This window comes from Mustela lutreola, chromosome X (assembly GCF_030435805.1).
Source record: "Mustela lutreola isolate mMusLut2 chromosome X, mMusLut2.pri, whole genome shotgun sequence".
In the NCBI taxonomy this organism is placed as follows: Eukaryota; Metazoa; Chordata; class Mammalia; order Carnivora; family Mustelidae; genus Mustela; species Mustela lutreola.
The window spans coordinates 9,485,445-9,497,408 of NC_081308.1; positions in this window are offsets into that span (position 1 = coordinate 9,485,445).

Genomic DNA, 11,964 nt, shown 5'->3' on the forward strand with positions numbered 1-11,964 from the left:
ATGGCTCTCTTCTTGGGATAGGCCCCTTTCTGATACATATTTTTCTTACAAAAGCATAACTTCTACTGAGCTTCCAGAGCTTTTCCTGTGTCTGCAGTTGCTCAAAATAATCAGTTCAAAATAATTCTCAGGCTGAAGAGGCATATTCTGCTACCTTTTAGTATCCATTAAATAATGATGGTGATCTAAACCATGGTAAGAACTGTGGGCTTTTCAGGTGTCCTGGTAAGAGACGATGTGTCTCTAATTAGACTTGTCATCATGGTTTGTTTGTGGGTTTTTTTGGCAGGTTCCAGTAAAGAAATGAAGGTGAAATTAGCCACAGTAGTAACCATGGGATTTACTAGATAACAGGGCAAGAAATAATGTAGGCTTTAACCAGGTAGACATCATGGTATTTTGGAATTGTTCAGATAAGTTATCATGGTGTCACCCACCACTACAGACCATTGCATTTTGCAGGTTTCAATCCATAAATGATGGCGAACTAATAAGGGGAGTAAATGTGGGACTTTGCTAATATCCAGGTAGGAGATGAGGTGGGCCTTAAACACGGTAGAGACCATATGAATTCCAAATATCTAGAAAAGTCATGATGCTGTCCCAAACTCTTACTATCACCATGTGTTTTTGCAGGTATTCAAGTAAAAAATCAATGTCCCTAACAGAAATAGTAACCATCAGATTTTACACTTTTTTGGTTTTTTAAATTCAGAGATGATTTGTCTTCACACTTAGTAGTGACAAAGATATTTGCAGGCACCCCAACAAGACGTCAAAGTCCTCACTACATTAGTAACTGTGGGATATTTGCAGGTGTCTAGTGAATCCATGGTGGTGTCTGAAACTACAGTGTTGATCTTAGGGTTCTCCCAGCATTCAGGCAGAGTTAGTGGCTGCCCTAATGCAACAGAGAGGTGGAATTAGCAAGGGTCCAGATGGATGAACATGTATCCCTAACCAGGGTTTCCACCATGTGTTTTTTCAGTTCCCATTCAAGAGGTAATGATCTCTGAAACTACAGTGTGGACCTTCAAATTAAAGAATCCAGGTAGAATTCACGGTCCCCCTAACAATAGTAGTGATCATGGAATTTTTTGAGGCCCTCGAAGAAGCTGTATGCCTAATTATAGTCACCACCATGAGTTTTTACAGGTTCTAATCAAGAGATACTGGTAAAGAACATGGAATCAGATAAGTGATGATGTGGGCCTTAAACAGAGCACAGACCATCTGGTCTTCTGAAGCTTCCAGGTAAGTTATCATGGTGTTTTTCATCTCACTATTGATGATGGGATTTTTATAGGTACCCAGTCCAGAGATGATGGTATCTCAATGACTTTGGCCTTGATATTTTGCAACTATGCAGATAAAGTTGATGGTTCCTCTAATGCTAGTAGTTCCCATGAGATGTGGCACGGTGTAGGTTGAAAAAGATGTGTCCCTAACCATGGTTGCCACCCTGGGTTTTAAAGGTTCAGATGACCATGAAATTGACAATGACCGCAAATAAGGGATTTTGCTGGTAGGCAGAAAAGAGATGTTGTGAGCACTTACATGTTAGACATCATCAGAGTTCCCAATATCTAGGTAAGAGATGATGGCTCCTATAATACTATAACCTTATAAACAAGAGTGTGCTTTGTTTTGGTTTTGATAGGTTTTCAGTTGAGGACTTTGCTAATATACAGGCAAGAAATGTTATGACATTTTCACGTTGGGGACCTTCTGAATTTTGGGTATCTAGGTAATTATTGATGATGATCTTAACTCTGATAACCTGGTTTTTGGCAGGGATACAGGGAAGAAGTTAATTTGCCCCACCATATCAGTAAACATGAAATGCTATATATTCTTGTTCAGAGATGATGTGTTGTGTTTTTTGTTTTTTAACACTCATTGTGATGTATCAATAAGCAGGAATCCTATGGTCCATCACTGTGTTATTGACCATGGGATTTTTGCAGGTGCCTTTCAAGAGAGGAAGGTATCTTTTATTAGGGTTTAGCTTCACAGGTCCGCAAGTAATCAGGTAGCACTGATGTACAGCAAACACAGATGTGATCAAGGAAATAGGCAGGTGGCTAGTTAATGTACAGCTAGTACTGAAGACAACTTTCACCATGTGCTCTTCCTGTTCCTTTCAAGAGACCACGATGAGCCCAAGAATAGTCATGGTTAATGTGGGACAGTGCTGGTATCCAGGTAAGTGATGACGTAGGGTTAAACCGGAGCAGAAACCCATTTGATCTTCACTGAAGAAAGCAAGTGACCACACTGCCTTGGAGTCCCAGCCACCCCTGCGCCTGGGTCAAGGGTCAGGATGTGACGTCATAGTATGCGCTTGCGCATTACTGAACTCCATCCCCTCCGCCATTTTGAATTTCAATGCCAGTGATCCGGCTACACTACACGCTGTTGCTGTTCGGGATGAGAAGTGTTCAGGGGTTTCGAGACTCGTGCTTTAGTCCTTAAAGCCAAGGTTGAAGTACCCTAGGGAGACATCAGCTATTTAGTACGTGGCATATTCCTGTGCCTTTCCTTGAAGTCCCAGCTGCCCTCTCTGCGGTCATCAGTGACAGGCAAGTTCGGGTACCGGAGCCACGGATATGTGTCAGGAAAGTAGCCTTGAGCCGCTGAGGTGTACTTAGAGGAACTGACTTCAGTCTTGAACCGCTTGAATTCAATTCACCTGGCTAAGGGCTAGCTGCGACCTACTTAGAGAAACTCCCAGGGAGGGTCACCATCTTCTTTGGATACTGTGTGTGCAACGCACGCTAAAAACTTTGGGCACTTGAATGTGTCCCAGTTCGCCCCAGCAGCTCATAAAAACAGGGGAGTTGTGAAAAGGAAATTTGATTTTCTGTGTTGCTGGCCCAACATAGGCCCCTAAAGAAAGGCACACGCCCTGATCTGGATTAGGTGATGAATGATCTCTCAGCGGATTTATAAAGGGGAAAATGTTCTCACCCGGAGGAAGCACAGGGGCGGTGACTAATAAGCTCTGACACTTTGTAACCGGAGGGGGCCCCCGAGTTAACAGGATTACTGGGCACTCGAGGGTGTAAAGTTCCAGCTCAGAAGGGACTGTTTTTCTCAGGTTTTTAAATGCAGGTTGAGGATAATAGCGTCCGTCTCCTCTTGTCAAGGTGTGGTGAGGATTCCTGACGATCTTGTGAGAGGACCTGTCCCATGATCACCCAGGAAATGAAAGCTGCTCTTGGTGCTGAGTGCCCTAGTGCCCTGTACCCACTGTTTATTCTGTCCCTAGCTAAACAAGATTCAGTAGAAATAACCTAGATGCTTATCAGGTATTTGCCATGAGGTATTTATTTTGTAAAATAATGCAGGCAATTATAAATCCCCACATACTGTTTGATGAAGTGTGACAGGGTAGTCATGTGTGATCTCTTTACACAGTGGTGCATTTAGTCCCTCGCCTTTACTTGCACAAAAATTACAAAGCCCAGTGAACAAGACCAATGGACTGACCGACAAATCAGCCCATATGATGAGGAATTAGTATGCTGGCTGGAGCGGTCAAATAATGTAAGTCAAATGTTTTAATGTTGCAGTTAGCGTAATCAAGGGTTAAGATATATTTTTTCAAAATACCCATTTCTTTTAAAGGCAAGGGGCTGTTCAAAAAAAAAAAAAAAACCACTATTCACTTTGTCCACAGCTACAATATCAAAGGTTTCCCAAAATTTCCACAATTTTGACGTGAATGCAGCTTTAAACAATAAAAAAAATTGTGTTTTAAGTGCACTTCTCAAAGCAAATCCTATAACCAGAGGGCCCCCAAACTTGTAAACTGAACATCTGAGGCAAATGTACACAACAAAATTGGCAGCAATCAAGGGATGGGGGGAAAGGGCTCTTGATGAAGTAACATAACCATTGTTGTTACTATGTTTGTTTTGCAGGCATTGAGGTAAGAAATAATAGAATCCTTACCACTGTTAGAAATCATGAATTCGATGTTTTTGAGAAAATGTATGTTTAACGCCATGGGTGTTAATTGTTGTTTAATTACCATATCTAGGTGATTATTATGGTATTCCTCACCACATCTGATCTTCACAAATCTGGGTCAATGATAGTGTCCCTAACACTTGTGTTTCCATGTTTTGTTTTGTTTTTTCCAGGTATCAGGTAAGAACTTTCCTAGTTCTAGAGATGACATGTCCTGTACACATTAGAGACCTCCTTACCTTCGGATACCTATGTAAGTAATAACGGCATCAAGAACTCTTATGACTGTTTTTTGACAGACATATAGGGAAGAAACCAACTTGTCCCTCATAGTAAGTGTGAGATTTTCTGTATTCATTTTCAGAGAGGTATATCAGAGTGTTGAGGGATTGTTGTATCCACGGACTTGTGATGTGTTCCCCACCATAGTAGTAATAATGGGATTTTTGCAAGTGTCCAGACGACAAAGGTATTACTGCTAACAGAGGTATAGATGATGGAATACAGAACAAATAACCAGGTAGAATTGATGGATCCTGCAATTAAGGAAGCCACCAGCTTTATTTACATGTATCCCAGAGGCAAAAGATGTGTAGGCAGAGATATCTGTAACAATGTGTTTTTCAGGTTTCAATCAAGATAGCCTGGTGAACTTCACCAAGGTTGTTTACAGAGATGTTGCTGGTGTCTGGTCACCATACACGCCTCAAGCACACTACAGACCAGATCTTTGGTTATCTAGGTAAGCAAGGATAGAGTCCCTAAAATTTGTGTTATGTTTCTTTCACATGCATTCAGGTAGGAAATCTAATGTCCCAACCAATGCTAGTAAGCATTACTCTTCATTGTTTAAAAATTTCAATATAATATGTGTTTAACCTTAGGTACAGCAGGAATGTCACATAAATCCAAGTAAGATATTCTGCTGTTTCCCCTCACAGTAATGACCAGGAGATTTTTAGAGGTTTTCAGTCAAGAGATGATGGTGCCTTTTGAGAATGTTGTCGACCTTGGAGATAGGCCAAGAACCAAGTAGTGCTGATAGTTCCCTAATGATGGAAGTAACCTAGAGTATTTATTTGTCATGATCCTGTAGAACAAGTTGCATCCTTAAACACACTTGCCACATGTTTTTGGTTTTGTTTTTTTGTTTGTTTTTTAGGTTCCAGGGTAGAGATCGTGGGGCATGTGAAAGTATTCATTAATGGAGTTTTCCAGGTATCCAGGTAAGTGATAATATATGTTGTGCAATATATATATTAATTAATATATTAGTTGTGCAACTAATAATCAGAAATCAGGAAATTAGGATGGCAGCCCCAACACTTGTGTCCTATGTTTTTTGGTTTTTGTTTCTTTGCAGGTTTCCCATTAAGGTCTTGCCTTATGTACAGGTATGGGATGATACAATATTTACTCATTAAAGATGTCCCACCCCCTTTTTAAAAAAATATATATTTACTTATTTTGGAGGGGAGGGGTGAGGGAAAGGGAATCTTAAGCAGACCCCCCACTGAGCACAGAGCCCAACATGGGACTTGATCTCAAGACCCTGAGATCATGAGCTAAGCTGAAACCAAATCAGCTGCTTAACCAACTGAGCGATCCAAGTGCCATCATTGAAGACATTTTTATTTCCAGAATCTAAATTAATAATGTTGTCTAGACTCTTATGTTAAAATTGTTATGGGCATGTATGCAGTTAAAAACGGATTTGTCTTGGCACCTAGGTGGCTCAGTCAGTTAAGCATCTGCCTTTAGCTTGAGTTGTGGTCCCCAGGCCCTGGGATGGAGCCCTGAGTCAGGTCCCCTGCTCAGCAGGGGAGTCTGCTTCTCTCTGCCCCTCTGCCCCTCCTCCTGCTCATGCTCTCTCTCTCACTCACTCTTCCTCTCAAATAAATAAAATCTTTAAAAAAAGGAATTTGTCCCAAACAGTACTAGTAAGCATGAAATCTTACTGAATTCTTAATGTTTAAGGGTAACATGTATTTGACTTGCTTAGTGATAGATAAGCAAGTATCCAATTAATTTATCATGTTCTTCAACATTATGTTATTATCCATGGGATTTCTGCAGGTTTGCCTCCATGAGAGGAAGATGTCTTTTACTAGGATTTGACCTAGAAATTCTGCAGAATCCAGGGGCCATTGATGGGTTCCTAAACAAGGGACCAAGTGTCAAGAGATTGTAGGTATATGGATAATTTTGGTGTTCCTCACCACAGCGGGAACCATGGGTTCTTTACAGGTGTGCAATTAGGAAATAATGGTCTTACCTAAAAATGTTGACCTTGGAATATTGCTAGGATTCAGGCAGAGTTAATATGTCCCATAATGATGGAAATCAACAAGGTTATTTACAGGTATCCTTTGACACCTACTTCATAATATGCATTCCAGGTTCCTGTCAAGACCTCACAGTGACCCTAACAAGGATCATTAGTGGGAACATTGCTGATGTCCAGGGAAGTGATGAAAGTGGGCCTAAACCACAGCATAGACCAGCTGACCTTTAGAAAGGTAGGTAAGTTGGGATGGCTGGGTGGCTCAGTCGGTTAAGTGTCCGCCTTCGGCTCATGTCATGATCCTGGGGTCCTGGAATTGAGTACCACATCAGGCTCTTTGCTCACCAGAGAGCCTGCTTCTCCCTTTGCCTGCTGCTTCCCCTGCTTGTTCTATTGTGAGCTTGTGCTCTCTGATTGATAAATAAATAAATAAAATCTTAAAATAAAAGAAATGTAGGTAAGTGATGATTCATTAATATTTATGGTATTTTGGTTGCATGCAATTCTGGTATGAAAATGTAGAGTCCTTACATTCTAGAAACTATGAGTTTTCACTTCTTTAAAAAAAAAGTTTATTCATTTTGAGAGAGACAGAGAGCGAGCGAGTGTGCACAAGCAGGGGGCGAGGTAGTGGGAGAGGAAGAAACAGACTCCCTGCTGAGCTGGAAGCCCAACACAGGGCTCCATCCCAGGACCTGGAGATCATGACCTGAGCCAAAGGCAGATGCTTAACCATCTGAGCCACCCAGTGCCCCAAGTTTTCACTTTTGATATTTGAGAGAAAATGTCTATTTAACCCTGAGAGTGAGGTAACAATCATGGTGTTCCACAACACAGGTAACTGTGGGAATCCTGCAGGTATAAAGTCACCAGATGGTGGTCTTAATCTGACAATGGTTATTAATCTGGGAGGACTGTAAGTGTCTAGAGATAGTTGACGTGTCCCATAATGGCAGAAGTGGTCAAGGTTATTTGCAGGTGTCCTGGTAGAAGTAGTTGTGTCGTTAAACACATTAACAGAACATTGCTCTTAACCAGGTGAGTGAGGTTGTGGGTGAGCACAGGACAGACCACCTGACCTCCGAATATCAAGGTAAGCGGGGACCTGTTCATAACCCTTGTGTTACCATGTTTTTTGCAAGTATCTCTTTAAGGTCTTTGCTAGTGTACAACTATTATGTGACATTAACTCAGGAGAGACCTTTATTTCAGGCATCTAGACAATTAGTGATGTTGTAGAAACACTTACATTAAGTTCTCTTTCAGCATGTACACTATTAAGAAATTTGTTCATAACAATACTAGTAAGCATGAGATTTTACAGCATTCTCTTTAGAACTAATGTGTACTTAACATTTGTAAGGAGATAGGCAGGCTTTCCGTAATTTATCATATTCTCCATCAAACCTTAATAACCATGGACTTCTGCAGGCATCTCTCCACAAGTGGAGGATGTTTTTTTCTAAAGTTTAACCTTGGACTTCTGCAGGTATCCAGGTAACCTTGATGGGTCCCAAAATCATACAAATGACCAAGGGAATTTGTAGGCGTAGAGGTAGAATGATTCATGCACCAAACACGTTTTTCACAATGTGTTTTTCAGATTCATATCAAGACCCCCTGGTGAGCTTATCAGTGATAAGTTCACAGGGGATATTGCTGTTATCAAGGTGAGTGATTATGTGAGCCTAAACCACAGCATAGATGATCTGATCTTCACATGTGTAGGTAAGAAGTAATGTTGGTACCTCTAATACTTCTTGTTAACATAATTCTTACAAGTATTCAATTAATAACGGATAGATTCCAAACCAATGCTTGTAATTACAGGTTTTTACATTTTATATTTAAGAGAAAATTATATTCAACTCTGTGAGCATTGAGGGATTTTGTGGATCCAGGTAAATGTCATGGGGTCTGCCTCCAATTAGTAAATATGGGATTTTTACAGTTTTTATGTTATGAAATGATGGTGTTATTGGACAGTGGTGTTGACCCTGAATTAATCCAAGTATCCAGGTAGACTTGATGTGCTCTGAAGAACATCCATGGTTATTTGCAGATGTTCTGGTTAAAAAAGAAAACTTATATCCCTTAATAAATACTTTATAAAGTGTTTTTCAGGTTCTTATCCAGATACCATGATGAAGTCTTAAGTCAGTAACAGCGGGATATCTCTGGTATGCAGGTAAGGGATGATATACACATCACAGACCATCTGATCTTTATATATCTGGCTGAACAATGTTGGATTGCCCAGACCTGCTTTAATTATGTGAGCTCTTAGCAAGGATTCAGGTAAGCGAGCAATGATGTTTTGCCAATGCTAAAAACCAAATTATCCTGCTGTCATATTGTATAGAAAAAGTATGTGTAATCATGTGAATAATGAGTAATTTGCATTTTTCCAGGTCACTACCCTGAAATTCTGCCTCACAATTATAACCATGGTATTTTATAGATAAGTAATCAGGAGATGATGGTGTCTCAGTATAGCTAGACCTTGAATATTGCAAAAATCCAGCTAGGTTGATGAATCCTGCCCATGATGGAAATGAAGGTGGTTATTTACAGACGTCCGTATGAAAGGTGTGTGTCCTCAGGCAAACATTTGTCACAATGTACTTTTCAAGTTCCAGTCAAGAGTTCATAGTGAACCTGATCCTCATCATTAACAGAGACTCTGCATGTATCTCAGTAAGTACTGATATGGGCCTTCAGCCCCTTGAAGATCAGGTGATCTTCAGATATTGAGGTCAGTGAGGATGATGTCCCTAACATTTGTGCTACCCTTTCTTTATTTTTTTTTGGGGGGGGGTAGGTATTCAGGTAAGAAATGATATTGTACCAGCTGATGCTAGTAAGCATTAGCTTTTAGTATTTTAGAGTTTAGATGTAATGTATGTTTATATATATAGAAGGGACTGAGGGATAAAGAGGTATTCAGGTTATCCTACTAGACTGCCTACTACTACTGCCAAACACTACTGACCAGGAGATTTCTACAAGCACTTGGTAAAAATATGATAGCATCTCTAACAATGTCAGCTTTGAAGTTCTGCCAAGATGGAGGTAGTGTTGAAACTTCCTTGATAATGAAGGTAGCCAAGATTATTTGTAGGAGTCATGGTAGATCAAGTCGTATTTTTTTTCTTGGTGGGGGGCAGCGTGAAGCCCAACACGGGGCTCGAACTCACCACCTTGAGATCAAGTCCTAAGCTGGGGTCAAGAGTCAGATGTTTGACGGGCTGACCCACCCAGTCACCCCAAACAAGTTTGTGTTTATGTGTGTGTTTTAAGATATTTATCTTGAGAGAGAGAGAGAGAGAGAGAGAGAAGGAGTGGAAGGGCAAAGGGAGAGAAAGAAACTCAAGCAGATTCCACACCGAGTGCAGAGCCTGATATGGGGCCGGATCCCACAACCCAGAGATCGTGACCTGAGCGAAATCAGGAGTCAGACACCCAACCGACTGAGCCACCAAGGCGCCCCACTAGTTGTGTTCTTAAACATAACCACTGCATGTGTTTTTCAGGTTCGAGTTAAGGAATCACAGTGAATCTATCAATGGTCATTATTCAGCAGCACTAGTAACCAGGTAAGTGATAAAGTGGTTCTTACTACAGTGCAGACTGTGCGATCTTCAGTATCTAGCTAAGGAATGTGTCCTTAACACATGTGTTGTGTTTTTTGCAGGTATCCTATTAAGGTCTTTGCTGATAGAGGTAGGATGTGACGGGACATACACTCATTAGAGACTTTTGGTTATTTTCAGACATCTAGGTAATTAACGTTCCCAAGACTCTTCTAAAACCTTGTTTGGGGGCATCTTTACAGTTAGGAGTTTTATTTGCCCTGAACAATACTAGCAAGCATGAGTCTTAACTATCTTCTTGTTTAGAGATAATGTGTTTTTTATACAGAGTGGTGACAGATAGGCAAGTAACCACGGAATTTTTGCAGCTATAGCTTCAAGAAAGGAAGGTATCTCATATGAGGGTTTAACCTCAGAGTTCTTCAGTAATTCAGGTGACCTTGATGAGTTATAAAATGATACAACGGGCCAAGGGAATTCTGTGTGTGTCTAGGTAGAATAAGATGTATACTGAACACTTTCCTCAGCTTGTTTTTCAGGTTCCTATTAATACAATGACTGTGAGTAGTGAAGGAGACACGTAGCACATAGTGAGGTAAGAGATGTGGGACAAAACCACAAACAGACCATCTGATCTTCACACACTTAGGTAAGTGATGGTGGGGTCCTTAACACTTTTCATTACCATGATTTTGTTGCAGGTATTCAGGTAAGAAATGATAGAGTCCTTACCAATTCTAATAACCATGAGTTTATACTTTGCACATTATAGAGAAAATCTGTGTTTAATCGTGTACATATTGAGGCGTTGATCTCATCTGGACCCACAGGGTTTTTCCAGGTATCCAGTCAAGTCATGTTAGTCTCTGCTGACAGTGCTGTTGACCTTGAATTGGTGCGAATATGCTGGTGGAGCTGATGTGTTCCATAATAATGGACATGAACAAGGATGGGTGCAGGTGTCTTGGTAGAGCTAATTGTATCTTAAACTCATTTGTATGTGTTTCTTCAGGTTCCCGTTAAGAAAACAAGGTGAGCTTAAAATGGTTTTTTAACACAGCCTTGCTGGCAACCAGGTAAGTGTTAAAGTGAATCCTACTACAATAAAGACCATCTGAACTTGAGTATCTAGGTAAGTGAGGATGATGTCCTTAACGTTTGTGTTAATGTGTATTATTTTTAAAATTTTTATGGGTATCAGGTTAAGATTTTTACTAATATGTAGGTATGAGATGATGTGATATTGACTAATTAAAGACCTTCTATTTCTTTAGATTATTTGGTTTAGAAAGAGATTATGAATGGGGGGGAGGGGTAGAGGGAGAGGGAGAATCTCAAACACAGGGCCTGAGGGGTTCAGAGCCAGACTCGGTGCTCAATCCCATGACCCCAAGATCATGACCTGAGCTGAAATCAACTGACATTTAACCAACTGAGCCACCAAGGTGACCCAGACCTTTATTTCTTTATTATTTATTGGAAGATTTTTAAAAATATACTTTATTTATTTGAGAGAGAGAGGATGTGTGCATGAGCAGGGGGGAGGGGCAGAGGGAGGGGGAGAAAAAGATTCCTTGCTGAGCAGGGAACTGACATGGAACTTGATCCCAGGACCCCAGGATCATGACCCAAGCCAAAGGCAGCTGCTTAAAACTGAGCTACCTAGGTGGCCCCTTTTTAAAAGATTTTATTTTTAAGTAATCTCTGCACCCAACATGGGGTTCAAACTTACAACCCCGAGATCGAGAGTCATGCTCCACCAACTGAGTGAGCTAGGCACCTCTAAAGACTTTTCCATATTCAGATATCTACAAATTTATCATTTCAAGTCTCTTGAATTTACTTTGCTTTTGGTATGTATTTCTTTCAGAGTTTAATTTGTCCCTTATAATATTGATAGGAATAAGATTTTTTTTGGTATTCTTGTTTAGAGATAATGTATACCTAACATAGTGGTGATAGACGGATTTGCAGATATCCAGGAAATTGATCATATTGTCCTTCACTACTTCATTGACTATGAAATTATCACAGGTATACCATGAAAAGAGGAAGGTGTCTCTTCAAGGGACCAAGGGAATTTACAGGTATAGCGGTAGAATAAGATAGGCA